The 20943-nt window shown below is 56.1% G+C and overlaps 1 protein-coding gene across 4 annotated transcripts in view; it reads right to left on the reverse strand.

The window, feature by feature from the left end:
• The window catches only part of LOC147678793 (uncharacterized), a 59592-nt gene that overhangs the window by 30599 nt on the left and 8050 nt on the right, over positions 1-20943 (reverse strand). The window lies entirely within an intron of this gene.

A 20943-nucleotide genomic window follows, 5' to 3' on the forward strand; every position in this document is an offset into this window, starting at 1 on the left:
TGTGAACAATTCTATTCTGGTGATCACTTTGTTGGTTAGACATCCCACGCTGCGCTTTGATCTGGGATACCACTGCATCTGGAGAAGCAAGCAGCCACTCGTGTTCCACTTCCTTCACAGAACCAGCCCCCAACTGTTAAACCAGGCCCTCTGTACTCCACCCTGTCCTTGAGGGGACATTGTATTCTACCCCCACAAAGGCACTCCGCCACCATACACAGCGCGTTCCTCCATCAATACATTTTACATTTCTAACTAGCACACTGCATATGCTCTGCTTTTAGTATGCAATATCCCTAAACACAGTCATCCACCAGTGAACACTGCTCAGCTGAAATGTGAACATAAAGTGACATCTAAAACTTTTATCCCTCACTTTAAAAAAGCGAGGAGATGGGAAGTCAGAGTGAAAATAAATATGGTTTAGATCTGATTTCCGTAAAGGCCTAGGATCAGATGTCCAACAAGTTGAGATCAATGTTTTTCCTACTAGTAGAAATTAACGTAGTCCACCTCTTCTATGCGAAGGGAGGCCCATGTACTGCCATCACTAGTTGTGAAATTCTGAAAGCTCTGGACTGGCCTCTCACTTCAGAGTTTAAGAAAGTAAAAATTCTGTTGTGATGGAGTGGCTGGGTAGAGAAGCTGAGATGGGGCACTGCTCCCACCTCTGTTAGCTGGGAGTGGAGAAGCAAGTAGGGGCATTGCTCCCGCCTGTGTTTGCTGGGGGTGGAGAAGCAGGGATGGGGCACTGCTCCTGCCTGCGTTAGCTGGGGGTGGAGAAGCAAGTTGGGGCACTGGTCTCACCTCCGTTAGCTGGGGTTGCAGAAGCAAGTTGGGGCATTGCTCCCACCTCTGTTAGCTGCGGGTGAAGAAGCAGAGATGGGGCATTGCTCCCACCTCTGTTAGCTGGGGTTTGAGAAGCATGTAGGCGCACTGCTCCCACCTCTGTTAGCTGCGGGTGAAGAAGCAAGTTGGGGCATTGCTCCCACCTGTTAGCTGGGAGTGGAGAAGCATGTTGGGGCATTGCTCCCACCTCTGTTAGCTGCGGGTGAAGAAGCAAGTAAGTGCATTGCTCCCGTCTGTGTTAGCGCTGGGTGGAGAAGCAAGTTGGAGCATTGCTCCCACCTATGTTAGCTGGGGGTGGAGAAGCAGAGTAGGGGCATTGCTCCCACCTATGTTAGCTGGGGGTGGAGAAGCAGAGTAGGGGCACTGCTCCCGCCTATGTTAGCTGGGAGTGGAGAAGCAGAGATGGGGCTGTGGGTGGAGAAGCAAGTAAGTGCATTGCTCCCGTCTGTGTTAGCGCTGGGTGGAGAAGCAAGTTGGAGCATTGCTCCCACCTATGTTAGCTGGGGGTGGAGAAGCAGAGTAGGGGCATTGCTCTCACCTCTGTTAGCTGGGAGTGGAGAAGCAATTTTTGTTTCACAGTGTGATCGGTTTTTTTTTGCAGTATAGACAGGAGGGTATTTGAGCGCTTTACAGGAGCACCAGTTGTATTACTTAAGGACACATTCATTTCGTCAATTTATTCTAGTGTGCGCCCGACCCAAAGGTGGCAAACTTTTACTAGATATCTTCAAATCGAGGTGTGTCTCTCGAGTCAGTACTTTATCTGAAAATAAGGTTGTGCTTGTATTACTCCTGAGATCAAAGCCAGTTTGTCTACATTTGTCTCTACCAAAATAGAGCCCCCCCCCCCCCCCTCCCCGAAAGATGAAACTTTCTTGCTGGTCATGCTCTTATGTTACTGAAATACCTATGTACAAATATGTATTTAAACACAACACTGCTTGCTAGACTAATTAGGGTGGGGCACCCGTTTTGTAATATGCTAATATACGTGGCATGCTGGTCAGTAAAACATGGCTTACCATTTTGGATGTGGTGTTCATGTAACCATGTGCATAAAGCAGGTGTGTCTCGGTACATTACATGTTGGTGCTGTTGAATGAATTTAAAAAGAATGTTTGCCTATACAGCAATGCATTACCTCGGCAATGTGTCCATGTTTACTGGTTAGTGTTAACGTGTCTTGTACTTCCGAGTCACCTGCACATTTCATAGATTCCGAGTCTGGATTATTGCAATGTAAATCAGTCACCCGCAGCACCCTGCCTTTTCTCTTGCTTATGCCTGCACTTGAATCTGTGAATTTCGTGAACGAGAACAAAGGTTTTCCTTGTTTTCATGCTGGATTTTCTCAGACATGTTGGGTCTGACTGTAGGGTGCGAGAGCTTGTGCAAATTTGAGGCACAGTTTTTACCAAAATATTTGTTATATTGTCCCTTTGACAACACAAATTCACGTGTTCTTTCATTTTTCTGCAAAGGCCTGTTGATGTTTCTAGGTCTGTCCTGCCGGACAGCTCTTAGCTTTATAATGCACTTCACTCCCCAGCACACGTCAAATTCCAAAATGGTTTCCCTATTGTTATAGAGAACAAGCCATACATTTTTCATCACACAACATAAATTGTAAACATTCTGTGTCCAACGTGTAATCTGTGTCCAACGTGTAATCAATCCAATGTAAAGTATCCTTTGAAACTCAAAACCCTTGTTTCTCCCTGTATTGCTTTCCGGACCTCACGCCACTCGTGTCTTTCACCGGGTACGGCGACAGGCTCCCCAGATTGATTGATTACATGATTAATTTGTGTGATTATGCCAAGAGGCACCTATATAGGAAAAAGCTTCCTGTGGACCATACCAAAAAGGTTCAGTGGGCCTAATGTTTGCCATTGGATGGATTGTAGGTCACTCATTCTGTGGCTTGCCTTTCCTTTTTAGGTCTCGGCTAGAAACGCGCTGAAAGCGCGTTCTCGCCAGAGAACTATTGTCGGCGTCTCAGCAGTCCGAGAACACCGAAGTGAGGCAAGACCTGGCCGCGCGCAGCGTTTCCCCATAGGATAACGTTGTGCGCGCGGCCAGGTCTCGTCTCCACAGCATTGCATGGAGAGTGGGTTGCGTCGCACGCCTCTCTGGAATGCAGAGGGAGTCTGCATACCAGCGCTGCTAAAGAGGAGACTGAGTGCGGGAGAGGCGGAGGCAGGCTTACAGACGAGCACGTGTGCGATGAACCCTGGATTGCTGCAATGTTAGTTTGTGTGTAAGAAATGGTTAGATTACAGTGGTTTGTGCTGCGCCTAATTTTTTGTGGGAGGGAACCGTGCACTGTTGCTGCCTCTGCAGCACCTGTTATGAAGGGGTGGCTGCACTACTGCTGTATTGCACAGTCCTTGTTTATGGATGAAGCTTGCACTGCTGCACTATGCAGTATCCGTTAGCTGTGGGGGAAGGAAGCTAGCACTGTTGCGGTCTGTTCTGCATCTGTAATGTGAACAGGAAGCTTGCACTGCTCCCGCCTGTGTTGTACATGCCTTTGTATGTAATGTATAATGAAGCTTTCACTGCTGTTGGCGATGTATGTGCCGTAACTTTGGTCTGTGAGGAGAACATGCATTGCTGCACCCTGTGCCCTACTTTATCTTCTGTACGTAAACCATCATGCACTACCCTGCCCGCGCAGTACCTGCTCTGTGTGCGTGCATCTGAGTGCGAGGGACACTTGCTGTACTACCATGGCTGTACCTGTTCTACGTACAAGTGAAACTTGCTCTGCTGCACCCAGTACTGTATCTTTCCTGTGAGAAAGAGGTTTATAAATCTGCTGCCCGTGCAATGTCTCTCCTGTATGTGTGTGAAAAATTTTTTCAAAAACACCGGTCATGTTCTTGTGTATGCATAGAATATCGGCTTGCCCAGACCCGTGCTGTGCTCAGTCTGTGTGTGACAGAAACCTTTACTACTGCTGTCCTGTCCTCCTCCTGCCATGTCACATGTGTATGTTTGTGTAAGGAAGCCAGCTATGATAATGCTGCCCACCACAGTGTGTGTTCTGAAAATCATTCATCACAGCTACCTGTCCTGTGTTTTTGCGTGTGCAAGAAGAGTGCCGCTGCACTTGCTGTACCTGTTGTGTGTGTGAAGCAAGCTTGCACTACCGATTCCAATTCTGTACTTCTTCTAGAAAACAAAGAAGGGACTCTTAGTTGTTTTCATTACAGGCAGGGAGCATTAGCTAAAGGCAGCATGACCTGCCTGCTCGTTATCTGTTTCCTGGCTGTGTGTTAAAAGTCAAATTATTAAATTACCGTCTATGCCAAGCAAAACAGTGTCTTAAACTAGGATTCTTTCAGGAAAAATATTCTCGGTAAATGGCCTGGTGAAATACCCTACAATTCGACTTCTAACACCATTTTCACTCTTACTTCAGCACAAAAGAAGAGCAGTAAATTCAGACATGAAGCAGCTGCTGTATACAGAGAATGAACTCTTCAAGAGCTTGGGTTGCTGCATTAATAATGCAAATAAACATAGAATTCTGTTCCATGTGTATATGAGGAAAGCCGCTTCTGGACATAATATAAATATGTGACGACTGCACCTGGCAGGTTAGTAGCAGGGACAGATTGAAGTAGTGACTGCATCACAGAGCTGATGGAAGTGACAGACGCGCTCTAGTGATCCCTAGAGGAACGGTTTCCTTGCACTCTCTCTCTCCTGCAGTCACCGCGCCAAGACTGAGTCTGGCGCCAGTCGTTCTGGTGCATGCAAGTCACTGCAGGGAGTTTGTCACTCCCCAGACGAGCTCACTACAGTAAACATGTCTCTGCCCCTCTCAGGTGCAATCACTGCAGTACTCGGCATGTGTTGACGCTCTATCATGTGCAGTCACTAAAGCTAACCTCTCTCTGAGGGGCTCTATCTACAAGTGTAGCTGTCACATCCATGCGTAGTTAAATATAGCTCTTCTCTGCGCTGCTAAATTTCATTTGCCTCATTGGATGTGTGTCTATATCCATGCTCAGGTGTAGTTCCCACAGTAGGCGTGTCTCTTACAACTGTCAGGTGCACGCACTACAGTCATCTTGTCTCTGCACTCAGTTTATGAAGTGAACTCACTACAATCTACCTGGCTCTTATGTCACTGTTCTAAGTGCATTCATCACAGTGAGCCTGTCGGTTGTCCGTTTGTCAGATGCTTGCACAGTGGCAGCCGTGAACCTGTCTCTTCTGTCCCTGTCGCAGGTGTGCACTCACTGCGGCAAACCATCACACTTTACTGTCGTTCACTAGAACGAGTCTGTCTCTGTCAGTGAGATGCATTTATTGCAAGCATACGTTTTACCACCCGCAAGAGAGTATGTGTCTGTGTGCATACCCAGAGGCGCGCACTGCACCAGTGCACGCTCCTCTCCTTTTATATAAAAGCATTCCCAGCTCGAGGCGCACATGCACGTCTGTGTTGTGAGTGCCTCCCGGGGTACATGCACTCTACCACTATGGAGTCTCAAGGCGAGAGCAGCATGTCCTGTGCCCTGCCTTACCAGTGTCTGTGTGTGTGTATGTGATGTGAGTGTTCGTATGGGTGTGTGTATTTGTGTGTGAGAGAGCGCAAGAGAGTATGTGTCTGTGTGCATACCCAGAGGTGCATACTGCACCAGTGCACGCGCCTCTCCTTTTATTTAAAAGGATTCCCAGCCTGAGGCGCACAACCACACACACCCACACACACACACATACAAACACACAACCACACAGACAACCAAACGCACAACCACACAGACAACCACAACTACACACAAAACCACACATACAAACACAACCACACCGTCAGTGCACACTTTTACCAGGCACAGACACCACCAGCCGTCAGTGCACGCTTTCACCAGGCACAAACACCACCAGCTGTCAGTGCACATTTTTACCGGGCCCAAACACCACCAGCCTCCAGTGCACACTTCCACCAGGCCCACACCACCAGACGTCAGTGCATGCTTTCACAAGGCACACACACCACCAGCCGTCAGTGCATGCTTTCACCAGGCACACACAACACCAGCCTTCAGTGCACACTTCCACCTGGCAAACACACCACCAGCCGGCAGTGCACACATCAATTGTTAACGCATCCACAATTAACTATTGTAGCAATCACAGTATGGCGCACTTTACTTTTAAACATATTCATCTAAGGCGCACCATGCCACCATTGCTACACACATTTTTTTGGCGTACAATTTATAGACTTTTGTTGCAGTTGGTGTTTGCTATATTTAGCAATACCAATAGCTCAAACTTAATTAACCCGAGACCTATTGCATTGTAAATGCTTATTTTTTTATGTTTGCCCCTCGCCTGAGACATGTTTTTTTTTAACCATTCTTTCACAGCTCACAATTCGGGAATTGGTGTTTTTCTTCAAGCACTCCTGGAAAGTGCTTGTGCTCTCCAGCTCTCCCCAAACCGTTCTGCTTCTACCAATATCTGCCCGTGTGCTTCGTATTGCTCCGTGAGAAATGGGTTAAGCCTCTTTTAATCCCCCTGTATTTAACTCCTTTCAGATTACCTTGTTCATGTACTTTGGCCAGGAGTCTAACTACCCAAATCTCCCTCACTGTAAGTTCTGTTATAATGCATTGGGAGTGAGAACTGCCAGTGCCTTCCTTTTAAGATGGTACTTGCTGCTGTTATAATAAGTACATACTCACACTATTAATCCCCTCATATTATATGGCTTGCACAAGTCAGCACCAAACACTGAAGGGTCTCTTCTGCAACAGGCTACCTGTTCATAGGTAGCAAGATAAGCTAGACGGTAGTCTCACATGCTCAGCCGATGCTTGTATGGCATTTGCCAGCATGACCTATCTTAAGCTCATATTCGGTGAATAGGATGCCCTTGGGATTGCTAGAACAGATTCTCTCTCTTGCTGCAGACAGAGACCACCAAGCCATTAGCAACTGTGCTGCTCTAGATGGTACCATAGATGCGACTTCGCTCAAAGATCTCTCTCCTGAAGCACTTTTATTCTGCTTTGCTCTCCGCAAAAAGCCTTTTTTGAAGGCACCGATTTATACGGGATATGCTAACAAAAAGATTTGGTGGGCAGTGCCCAGCTTAAGCACCATATAAGTCACATTCAAACCTGGCATGGCCGACTTAGTCATTCATCCTTTAGAGGTCGATAAAGTGTGTTCCACAGACAAGTGAAAATAACTCTTAATAATAAGTCTGCACTGAGCAATTGTGGGCTTGAAGCATATGCCACATAATCCATTATTTTCTACAGAATCTTCAGAAATTTACACCAAAAATGTTTCTAGCTCAAACTGATCAAAAGTTACTAAAATTGCATGGACTCGTGTTTTCAGCACAGCGTCGCTCAGCACCACCCCAGCAACTCCATTGCATCCCCCAGCAACTCCACCGCATCCCCCAGCAACTCCACCGCATCCCCCAGCAACACCACCGCATCACTCGCAGCAGCACCGCCTCCACCACAGCACTCAGCAGCAACGCCTCCACATCACTCAGCAGCAACGCCTCCACATCACTCAGCAGCAACGCCTCCACATCACTCAGCAGCAACGCCTCCACCACATCACTCAGCAACTCTAGCAGCACCACCACATCACTCAGCATCACCGCCTCACTCAGCATCACCGCCTCACTCAGAACCACCGCCTCACTCAGAACCACCGCCTCACTCAGAACCACCGCCTCACTCAGAACCACCGCCTCACTCAGAACCACCGCCTCACTCAGAACCACCGCCTCACTCAGAACCACCGCCTCACTCAGAACCACCGCCTCACTCAGAACCACCGCCTCACTCAGAACCACCGCCTCACTCAGAACCACCGCCTCACTCAGAACCACCGCCTCACTCAGAACCACCGCCTCACTCAGAACCACCGCCTCACTCAGAACCACCGCCTCACTCAGAACCACCGCCTCACTCAGAACCACCGCCTCACTCAGAACCACCGCCTCACTCAGAACCACCGCCTCACTCAGAACCACCGCCTCACTCAGAACCACCGCCTCACTCAGAACCACCAGCACCACCGCATCACTCAGCAACTCCACCGCATCCCCCAGCAACTCCACCGCATCCCCCAGCAACTCCACCGCATCACTCGCAGCAGCACCGCCTCCATCGCATCAGTCAGCAGCAGCGCCTCCAAAGCATCACTCAGCAACACAGCAGCACTGCATCACTCAGCAGCACAGCATCACTCAGCAGCACAGCATCACTCAGCAGCACAGCATCACTCAGCAGCACAGCATCACTCAGCAGCACAGCATCACTCAGCAGCACAGCATCACTCAGCAGCACCGCCTCCACCACATCACTCATCAGCACCGCATCACGCAGCAGCACCGCCTCCACCGCATCACTCAGCAACTCCAGCAGCACCACCACATCACTCAGCAGCAACGCCTCCACCGCATCACTCAGCAGCAGCGCCTCCACCGCATCACTCAGCAGCAGCGCCTCCACCGCATCACTCAGCAACTCCAGCAGCACCACCACCGCATCACTCAGCAGCACCTCCTCCACCGCATCACTCAGCAGCACCTCCTCCACCGCATCACTCAGCAACTCCAGCAGCACCACCACATCACTCAGCAGCACCGCCTCCACCACCACTGCATCACTCAGCAGCACCGCCTCCACCACCACTGCATCACTCAGCAGCACCGCCTCCACCACCACTGCATCACTCAGCAGCACCGCCTCCACCACCACTGCATCACTCAGCAGCACCTCCTCCACCGCATCACTCAGCAGCACCGCCTCCACCGCATCCCCCAGCAACTCCACCGCATCCCCCAGCAACTCCACCGCATCCCCCAGCAACTCCACCGCATCACTCGCAGCAGCACCCCCTCCATCGCATCAGTCAGCAGCAGCGCCTCCAAAGCATCACTCAGCAGCACAACAGCACTGCATCACTCAGCAGCACCGCCCCACCGCATCACTCAGCAGCACCGCCTCCACCGCATCACCCAGCATCAACGCCTCCACCGCATCACCCAGCAGCAACGCCTCCACCGCATCACCCAGCAGCAACGCCTCCACCGCATCACCCAGCAGCAACGCCTCCACCGCATCACCCAGCAGCAACGCCTCCACCGCACTCAGCAGCAACGCCTCCACCGCACTCAGCAGCAACGCCTCCACCGCACTCAGCAGCAACGCCTCCACCGCACTCAGCAGCAACGCCTCCACCGCACTCAGCAGCAACGCCTCCACCGCACTCAGCAGCAACGCCTCCACCGCACTCAGCAGCAACGCCTCCACCGCACTCAGCAGCAACGCCTCCACCGCACTCAGCAACTCCAGCAGCAGCACCACCACCGCATCACTCAGAAGCACCTCCTCCACCGCATCACTCAGCAGCACCGCCTCCACCGCATCACCCAGCAGCACCGCCTCCACCGCATCACTTAGCAACTCCAGCAGCACCACCACATCACTCAGCAACTCCAGCAGCACCACCACATCACTCAGCAACTCCAGCAGCACCACCACATCACTCAGCAACTCCAGCAGCACCACCACATCACTCAGCAACTCCAGCAGCCGCACCACCACATCACTCAGCAGCACCGCCTCCACCACATCACTCAGCAACTCCAGCAGCACCACCACATCACTCAGCAACTCCAGCAGCACCACCACATCACTCAGCAACTCCAGCAGCAGCACCACCACATCACTCAGCAGCAACGCCTCCACCGCATCACTCAGCAGCAGCGCCTCCACCGCATCACTCAGCAACTCCAGCAGCAGCGCCTCCACCGCATCACTCAGCAACTCCAGCAGCACCACCACCGCATCACTCAGCAGCACCTCCTCCACCGCATCACTCAGCAGCACCTCCTCCACCGCATCACTCAGCAACTCCAGCAGCACCACCACATCACTCAGCAGCACCGCCTCCACCACCACTGCATCACTCAGCAGCACCGCCTCCACCACCACTGCATCACTCAGCAGCACCGCCTCCACCACCACTGCATCACTCAGCAGCACCTCCTCCACCGCATCACTCAGCAGCACCGCCTCCACCGCATCCCCCAGCAACTCCACCGCATCCCCCAGCAACTCCACCGCATCCCCCAGCAACTCCACCGCATCACTCGCAGCAGCACCCCCTCCATCGCATCAGTCAGCAGCAGCGCCTCCAAAGCATCACTCAGCAGCACAACAGCACTGCATCACTCAGCAGCACCGCCCCACCGCATCACTCAGCAGCACCGCCTCCACCGCATCACCCAGCAGCAACGCCTCCACCGCATCACCCAGCAGCAACGCCTCCACCGCATCACCCAGCAGCAACGCCTCCACCGCATCACCCAGCAGCAACGCCTCCACCGCATCACCCAGCAGCAACGCCTCCACCGCATCACCCAGCAGCAACGCCTCCACCGCATCACCCAGCAGCAACGCCTCCACCGCATCACCCAGCAGCAACGCCTCCACCGCACTCAGCAGCAACGCCTCCACCGCACTCAGCAGCAACGCCTCCACCGCACTCAGCAGCAACGCCTCCACCGCACTCAGCAGCAACGCCTCCACCGCACTCAGCAGCAACGCCTCCACCGCACTCAGCAACTCCAGCAGCAGCACCACCACCGCATCACTCAGAAGCACCTCCTCCACCGCATCACTCAGCAGCACCGCCTCCACCGCATCACCCAGCAGCACCGCCTCCACCGCATCACTTAGCAACTCCAGCAGCACCACCACATCACTTAGCAACTCCAGCAGCACCACCACATCACTCAGCAACTCCAGCAGCACCACCACATCACTCAGCAACTCCAGCAGCACCACCACATCACTCAGCAACTCCAGCAGCCGCACCACCACATCACTCAGCAGCACCGCCTCCACCACATCACTCAGCAGCACCGCCTCCACCGCCTCACTCAGCAGCACCGCATCACCGCCTCACTCAGCAGCACCGCATCACCGCCTCACTCAGAACCACCGCATCCCCCAGCACCTCCACCGCATCCCCCAGCACCTCCACCGCATCCCCCAGCAACTCCACCGCATCCCCCAGCAACTCCACCGCATCCCCCAGCAACTCCACCGCATCCCCCAGCAACTCCACCGCATCCCCCAGCAACTCCACCGCATCCCCCAGCAACTCCACCGCATCCCCCAGCAACTCCACCGCATCCCCCAGCAACTCCACTGCATCACTCGCAGCAGCAGCGCCTCCACCGCATCACTCAGCAGCAGCGCCTCCACCGCATCACTCAGCAGCTCCGCCTCCACCACATCACTCAGCAGCTCCGCCTCCACCACATCACTCAGCAGCTCCGCCTCCACCACATCACTCAGCAGCTCCGCCTCCACCACATCACTCAGCAGCTCCGCCTCCACCACATCACTCAGCAGCTCCGCCTCCACCACATCACTCAGCAGCACCGCCTCCACCACATCACTCGGCAACTCTAGCAGCACCACCGCCTCACTCAGAACCACCGCCTCACTCAGAACCACCGCCTCACTCAGAACCACCGCCTCACTCAGAACCACCGCCTCACTCAGAACCACCGCCTCACTCAGAACCACCAGCACCACCGCATCACTCAGCAGCACCACCTCCACCGCATAACCGCCTCCACCACAGCACTCAGCAGCAACGCCTCCACCACAGCACTCAGCAGCAACGCCTCCACCACAGCACTCAGCAGCAACGCCTCCACATCACTCAGCAGCACCGCCTCCACCACATCACTCGGCAACTCTAGCAGCACCACCGCCTCACTCAGAACCACCGCCTCACTCAGAACCACCGCCTCACTCAGAACCACCGCCTCACTCAGAACCACCGCCTCACTCAGAACCACCGCCTCACTCAGAACCACCGCCTCACTCAGAACCACCGCCTCACTCAGAACCACCGCCTCACTCAGAACCACTAGCACCACCGCATCACTCAGCAGCACCACCTCCACCGCATAACCGCCTCCACCACAGCACTCAGCAGCAACTCCTCCACCACAGCACTCAGCAGCAACGCCTCCACCACAGCACTCCGCAGCAACGCCTCCACCACAGCACTCAGCAGCACCGCCTCCACCACATCACTCGGCAACTCTAGCAGCACCACCGCCTCACTCAGAACCACCGCCTCACTCAGAACCACCGCCTCACTCAGAACCACCGCCTCACTCAGAACCACCGCCTCACTCAGAACCACCGCCTCACTCAGAACCACCGCCTCACTCAGAACCACCGCCTCACTCAGAACCACCAGCACCACCGCATCACTCAGCAACTCCACCGCATCCCCCAGCAACTCCACCGCATCCCCCAGTACCTCCACCGCATCACTCGCAGCAGCACCGCCTCCATCGCATCAGTCAGCAGCAGCGCCTCCAAAGCATCACTCAGCAACACAGCAGCACTGCATCACTCAGCAGCACTGCATCACTCAGCAGCACAGCAGCACTCAGCAGCACAGCAGCACTCAGCAGCACAGCAGCACCGCGTCATTTATCAGCACCGCCTCCACCGCATCACGCAGCAGCACCGCCTCCACCGCATCACTCAGCAACTCCAGCAGCACCACCACATCACTCAGCAGCAACGCCTCCACCGCATCACTCAGCAGCAGCGCCTCCACCGCATCACTCAGCAACTCCAGCAGCAGCGCCTCCACCGCACTCAGCAACTCCAGCAGCACCACCACCGCATCACTCAGCAGCACCTCCTCCACCGCATCACTCAGCAACTCCAGCAGCACCACCACCGCATCACTCAGCAGCACCTCCTCCACCGCATCACCCAGCAACTCCAGCAGCACCACCACCGCATCACTCAGCAGCACCTCCTCCACCGCATCACTCAGCAACTCCAGCAGCACCACCACATCACTCAGCAGCACCGCCTCCACCACATCACTCAGCAGCACCGCCTCCACCACCACTGCATCACTCAGCAGCACCGCCTCCACCACCACTGCATCACTCAGCAGCACCGCCTCCACCACCACTGCATCACTCAGCAGCACCTCCTCCACCGCATCACTCAGCAGCACCGCCTCCACCGCATCCCCCAGCAACTCCACCGCATCCCCCAGCAACTCCACCGCATCCCCCAGCAACTCCACCGCATCCCCCAGCAACTCCACCGCATCCCCCAGCAACTCCACCGCATCACTCGCAGCAGCACCCCCTCCATCGCATCAGTCAGCAGCAGCGCCTCCAAAGCATCACTCAGCAGCACAACAGCACTGCATCACTCAGCAGCACCGCCTCCACCGCATCACCCAGCAGCAACGCCTCCACCGCATCACCCAGCAGCAACGCCTCCACCGCATCACCCAGCAGCAACGCCTCCACCGCATCACCCAGCAGCAACGCCTCCACCGCACTCAGCAGCAACGCCTCCACCGCACTCAGCAGCAACGCCTCCACCGCACTCAGCAGCAACGCCTCCACCGCACTCAGCAGCAACGCCTCCACCGCACTCAGCAGCAACGCCTCCACCGCACTCAGCAGCAACGCCTCCACCGCACTCAGCAGCAACGCCTCCACCGCACTCAGCAACTCCAGCAGCAGCACCACCACCGCATCACTCAGAAGCACCTCCTCCACCGCATCACTCAGCAGCACCGCCTCCACCGCATCACCCAGCAGCACCGCCTCCACCGCATCACTTAGCAACTCCAGCAGCACCACCACATCACTCAGCAACTCCAGCAGCACCACCACATCACTCAGCAACTCCAGCAGCACCACCACATCACTCAGCAACTCCAGCAGCACCACCACATCACTCAGCAACTCCAGCAGCCGCACCACCACATCACTCAGCAGCACCGCCTCCACCACATCACTCAGCAACTCCAGCAGCACCACCACATCACTCAGCAACTCCAGCAGCACCACCACATCACTCAGCAACTCCAGCAGCAGCACCACCACATCACTCAGCAGCAACGCCTCCACCGCATCACTCAGCAGCAGCGCCTCCACCGCATCACTCAGCAACTCCAGCAGCAGCGCCTCCACCGCATCACTCAGCAACTCCAGCAGCACCACCACCGCATCACTCAGCAGCACCTCCTCCACCGCATCACTCAGCAGCACCTCCTCCACCGCATCACTCAGCAACTCCAGCAGCACCACCACATCACTCAGCAGCACCGCCTCCACCACATCACTCAGCAGCACCGCCTCCACCACCACTGCATCACTCAGCAGCACCTCCTCCACCGCATCACTCAGCAGCACCTCCTCCACCGCATCACTCAGCAGCACCGCCTCCACCGCATCCCCCAGCAACTCCACCGCATCCCCCAGCAACTCCACCGCATCACTCGCAGCAGCACCCCCTCCATCGCATCAGTCAGCAGCAGCGCCTCCAAAGCATCACTCAGCAGCACAACAGCACTGCATCACTCAGCAGCACCGCCCCACCGCATCACTCAGCAGCACCGCCTCCACCGCATCACCCAGCAGCAACGCCTCCACCGCATCACCCAGCAGCAACGCCTCCACCGCATCACCCAGCAGCAACGCCTCCACCGCATCACCCAGCAGCAACGCCTCCACCGCATCACCCAGCAGCAACGCCTCCACCGCATCACCCAGCAGCAACGCCTCCACCGCATCACCCAGCAGCAACGCCTCCACCGCATCACCCAGCAGCAACGCCTCCACCGCACTCAGCAGCAACGCCTCCACCGCACTCAGCAGCAACGCCTCCACCGCACTCAGCAGCAACGCCTCCACCGCACTCAGCAGCAACGCCTCCACCGCACTCAGCAGCAACGCCTCCACCGCACTCAGCAGCAACGCCTCCACCGCACTCAGCAGCAACGCCTCCACCGCACTCAGCAGCAACGCCTCCACCGCACTCAGCAGCAACGCCTCCACCGCACTCAGCAACTCCAGCAGCAGCACCACCACCGCATCACTCAGAAGCACCTCCTCCACCGCATCACTCAGCAGCACCGCCTCCACCGCATCACCCAGCAGCACCGCCTCCACCGCATCACTTAGCAACTCCAGCAGCACCACCACATCACTCAGCAACTCCAGCAGCACCACCACATCACTCAGCAACTCCAGCAGCACCACCACATCACTCAGCAACTCCAGCAGCACCACCACATCACTCAGCAACTCCAGCAGCACCACCACATCACTCAGCAACTCCAGCAGCCGCACCACCACATCACTCAGCAGCACCGCCTCCACCACATCACTCAGCAGCACCGCATCACCGCCTCACTCAGAACCACCGCATCCCCCAGCACCTCCACCGCATCCCCCAGCACCTCCACCGCATCCCCCAGCACCTCCACCGCATCCCCCAGCAACTCCACCGCATCCCCCAGCAACTCCACCGCATCCCCCAGCAACTCCACCGCATCCCCCAGCAACTCCACCGCATCCCCCAGCAACTCCACCGCATCCCCCAGCAACTCCACCGCATCCCCCAGCAACTCCACCGCATCCCCCAGCAACTCCACCGCATCCCCCAGCAACTCCACTGCATCACTCGCAGCAGCAGCGCCTCCATCGCATCACTCAGCAGCAGCGCCTCCACCGCATCACTCAGCAGCTCCGCCTCCACCACATCACTCAGCAGCTCCGCCTCCACCACATCACTCAGCAGCTCCGCCTCCACCACATCACTCAGCAGCTCCGCCTCCACCACATCACTCAGCAGCTCCGCCTCCACCACATCACTCAGCAGCTCCGCCTCCACCACATCACTCAGCAGCTCCGCCTCCACCACATCACTCAGCAGCTCCGCCTCCACCACATCACTCGGCAACTCTAGCAGCACCACCGCCTCACTCAGAACCACCGCCTCACTCAGAACCACCGCCTCACTCAGAACCACCGCCTCACTCAGAACCACCGCCTCACTCAGAACCACCGCCTCACTCAGAACCACCGCCTCACTCAGAACCACCGCCTCACTCAGAACCACCGCCTCACTCAGAACCACCGCCTCACTCAGAACCACCGCCTCACTCAGAACCACCGCCTCACTCAGAACCACCGCCTCACTCAGAACCACCAGCACCACCGCATCACTCAGCAGCACCACCTCCACCGCATAACCGCCTCCACCACAGCACTCAGCAGCAACGCCTCCACCACAGCACTCAGCAGCAACGCCTCCACATCACTCAGCAGCACCGCCTCCACCACATCACTCGGCAACTCTAGCAGCACCACCGCCTCACTCAGAACCACCGCCTCACTCAGAACCACCGCCTCACTCAGAACCACCGCCTCACTCAGAACCACCGCCTCACTCAGAACCACCGCCTCACTCAGAACCACCGCCTCACTCAGAACCACCGCCTCACTCAGAACCACCGCCTCACTCAGAACCACTAGCACCACCGCATCACTCAGCAGCACCACCTCCACCGCATAACCGCCTCCACCACAGCACTCAGCAGCAACGCCTCCACCACAGCACTCAGCAGCAACGCCTCCACCACAGCACTCCGCAGCAACGCCTCCACCACAGCACTCAGCAGCAACGCCTCCACATCACTCAGCAGCACCGCCTCCACCACATCACTCGGCAACTCTAGCAGCACCACCGCCTCACTCAGAACCACCGCCTCACTCAGAACCACCGCCTCACTCAGAACCACCGCCTCACTCAGAACCACCGCCTCACTCAGAACCACCGCCTCACTCAGAACCACCGCCTCACTCAGAACCACCGCCTCACTCAGAACCACCGCCTCACTCAGAACCACCAGCACCACCGCATCACTCAGCAACTCCACCGCATCCCCCAGCAACTCCACCGCATCCCCCAGTACCTCCACCGCATCACTCGCAGCAGCACCGCCTCCATCGCATCAGTCAGCAGCAGCGCCTCCAAAGCATCACTCAGCAACACAGCAGCACTGCATCACTCAGCAGCACTGCATCACTCAGCAGCACAGCAGCACTCAGCAGCACAGCAGCACCGCGTCATTTAGCAGCACCGCCTCCACCGCATCACGCAGCAGCACCGCCTCCACCGCATCACTCAGCAACTCCAGCAGCACCACCACATCACTCAGCAGCAACGCCTCCACCGCATCACTCAGCAGCAGCGCCTCCACCGCATCACTCAGCAACTCCAGCAGCAGCGCCTCCACCGCACTCAGCAACTCCAGCAGCACCACCACATCACTCAGCAGCACCTCCTCCACCGCATCACTCAGCAACTCCAGCAGCACCACCACCGCATCACTCAGCAGCACCTCCTCCACCGCATCACCCAGCAACTCCAGCAGCACCACCACCGCATCACTCAGCAGCACCTCCTCCACCGCATCACTCAGCAACTCCAGCAGCACCACCACATCACTCAGCAGCACCGCCTCCACCACATCACTCAGCAGCACCGCCTCCACCACCACTGCATCACTCAGCAGCACCGCCTCCACCACCACTGCATCACTCAGCAGCACCGCCTCCACCACCACTGCATCACTCAGCAGCACCTCCTCCACCGCATCACTCAGCAGCACCGCCTCCACCGCATCACCGCCTCACTCAGAACCTCCACCGCATCCCCCAGCAACTCCACCGCATCCCCCAGCAACTCCACCGCATCCCCCAGCAACTCCACCGCATCCCCCAGCAACTCCACCGCATCACTCGCAGCAGCACCCCCTCCATCGCATCAGTCAGCAGCAGCGCCTCCAAAGCATCACTCAGCAGCACTGCATCACTCAGCAGCACCGCCCCACCGCATCACTCAGCAGCACCGCCTCCACCGCATCACCCAGCAGCACCGCCTCCACCGCATCACCCAGCAGCACCGCCTCCACCGCATCACCCAGCAGCAACGCCTCCACCGCATCACCCAGCAGCAACGCCTCCACCGCATCACCCAGCAGCAACGCCTCCACCGCATCACCCAGCAGCAACGCCTCCACCGCACTCAGCAGCAACGCCTCCACCGCACTCAGCAGCAACGCCTCCACCGCACTCAGCAGCAACGCCTCCACCGCACTCAGCAGCAACGCCTCCACCGCACTCAGCAGCAACGCCTCCACCGCACTCAGCAGCAACGCCTCCACCGCACTCAGCAACTCCAGCAGCAGCACCACCACCGCATCACTCAGAAGCACCTCCTCCACCGCATCACTCAGCAGCACCGCCTCCACCGCATCACCCAGCAGCACTGCCTCCACCGCATCACTTAGCAACTCCAGCAGCACCACCACATCACTCAGCAACTCCAGCAGCACCACCACATCACTCAGCAACTCCAGCAGCACCACCACATCACTCAGCAACTCCAGCAGCCGCACCACCACATCACTCAGCAGCACCGCCTCCACCACATCACTCAGCAGCACCGCCTCCACCACATCACTCAGCAGCACCGCAGCACCGCCTCACTCAGAACCACCGCATCCCCCAGCACCTCCACCGCATCCCCCAGCAACTCCACCGCATCCCCCAGCAACTCCACCGCATCCCCCAGCAACTCCACCGCATCCCCCAGCAACTCCACCGCATCCCCCAGCAACTCCACCGCATCCCCCAGCAACTCCACCGCATCCCCCAGCAACTCCACTGCATCATTCGCAGCAGCAGCGCCTCCATCGCATCAGTCAGCAGCAGCGCCTCCAAAGCATCACCCAGCAGCACCGCCTTCACCGCCTCCACCGCATCACTCAGCAACTCCAGCAGCACCACATCACTCAGCAGTAACGCCTCCACCGCATCACTCAGCAACTCCAGCAGCACCACCGCATCACTCAGCAGCACCTCCTCCACTGCATCACTCAGCAGCACCTCCTCCACCGCATAACCGCCTCCACCGCATCACCCAGCAGCACCGCCTCCACCACATAACCGCCTCCACCAGCAGCACCGCCTCCACCGCATCACTCAGCAACTCCAGCAGCACCACCACATCACTCAGCAGCAACGCTTCCACCACATCACTCAGCAGCACCGCCTCCACCACATCACTCAGCAGCACCGCCTCCACCACCACCGCATCACTCGGCAACACCTCCTCCACCGCATCACTCAGCAGCACAGCCTCCACCGTATCACCGCCTCACTCAGAACCACCGCATCCCCCAGCACCTCCACCGCATCCCCCAGCACCTCCACCGCATCCCCCAGCACCTCCACCGCATCCCCCAGCACCTCCACCGCATCCCCCAGCACCTCCACCGCATCCCCCAGCACCTCCACCACATCACTCATCAGCACCGCATCACCCAGCAGCACCTCCTCCACCGCATCACTCAGCAACTCCAGCAGCACCACCACATCACTCAGCAGCAACGCCTCCACCGCATCACTCAGCAGCAACGCCTCCACCGCATCACTCAGCAACTCCAGCAGCACCACCACCGCACTCAGCAGCACCTCCTCCACCGCATCACTCAGCAGTATCGCCCCCACCGCATAACCGCCTCCACCGCATCACCCAGAAGCACCGCCTCCACCGCATAACCGCCCCCACCAGAAGCACCGCCTCCACCGCATCACTCAGCAACTCCAGCAGCACCACCACATCACTCAGCAGCAACACCTCCACCACATCACTCAGCAGCATCGCCTCCACCACATCACTCAGCAGCACCGCCTCCACCACCACCACCGCATCACTCTGCAGCACCTCCTCCACATCACTCAGCAGAACCGCCTCCACCGCCTCAATCAGAACCACCGCCTCACTCAGAACCACCGCCTCACTCAGAACCACCGCCTCCACAGCATCCCCCAGGAACACCACAGCATCCCTCTGCAGCACCACAGCATCCCTCTGCAGCACCACAGCATCCCTCTGCAGCAGCACCACAGCACCACCCAGTGCTGCTTACACTTTTTAATTACAACTTCTCAGCATGCTGCACAGCAGCCACACTTCTCTACAGCACAGCTTAGAAACATTAGCAAAGTCAAGAGCTCTACCTAAACCCTTATAAGGCGCAATATCTTTCATTAAACATCATAAAGTGTTGCATGGCTAAACACTTCTAAGATCCCAAAAGCGAGACCTATTGGCTATGGCAATGCTTGTTTTTTTAATGGAGTTATTCGTATGCTGTGGTATGTCCCCTATACAAAATGCAAAACACCGACATCTGCACACTTTACACTGTTACAGTGTAAAGGGGGATATTTGCAAACAGGAATGAGTCAGCTAAAATCCACAGACCTCTCAAACCACACTTGACTCAGTGCTAGAAAGTGCTGCCTTTTACTAACACTGAAATCGAGTAGTCTTCGGATGACCATGGGATTGGGGAGTGCTGCAGTCGCACATGTCATTCTTGAAGTTCTGTCTCCAGATTCAAGGAGTAAGTGCTGTTCTTTTAACAATTTCACGTTCAGCAATCAGGGATGTGGAAATCCTACAGCCCGACCCCCAAGACATATTGTTTGGGGTCAAGTGCAACAAGTTTTAGTGTGTATTTTGTCCTAGGGACAAGTAGGCCCAAACCTCTGCAGCACAAACCCTTTGGCTACCAGTTTGCAGGACCACATTAAGGATCAGGGAAGGGTACAGCCTGTAGTTAAGTTAATATTTGTGTGCATGTGTTAATGCTGTTCCTACTTGTATTTATGGTTCATCATTTGAAAGCCTTTATTATTAGGGAGAGCGTTCTAAGTAAACGTACGTTCTGACTGCACTACGGACAGTGGTTCCAGTATGAAAATGTGTACACAGTTTCAAAGTTTAGCAACATGATGCTATGCATGATGCTCACAGAATGCTCTCCGATTAGATGCAATTATTTGCAGAAGCATGAAAGCAAGATGAATGTTTCTTTGCTTTCAATATAAAATGTTCCTAAAAAATGAAAGTAGGGAATAAAATATTTTGTTAAACTACTGTAAAATTCCAGGTAACATTTCTTTGCAGCACCATTTAGTAAAATGTGTTGATGCATGCTAGTAGTTCCCAAAAATATTCATATTGGAAAATGTGTGTAACCAGTTTCAATAAGATTATGGGAAACACAAATAAACAAGCCTTGGCAAAGCCAGTAGGTCTGACATTGGTGGTCAGCTTTTGAGTTTTGGCAATGCGTGACTTGTTTTGGAATGGCTTTTGT

This window comes from Lissotriton vulgaris, chromosome 12 (assembly GCF_964263255.1).
Source record: "Lissotriton vulgaris chromosome 12, aLisVul1.2, whole genome shotgun sequence".
NCBI classification, from domain to species: domain Eukaryota; kingdom Metazoa; phylum Chordata; class Amphibia; order Caudata; family Salamandridae; genus Lissotriton; species Lissotriton vulgaris.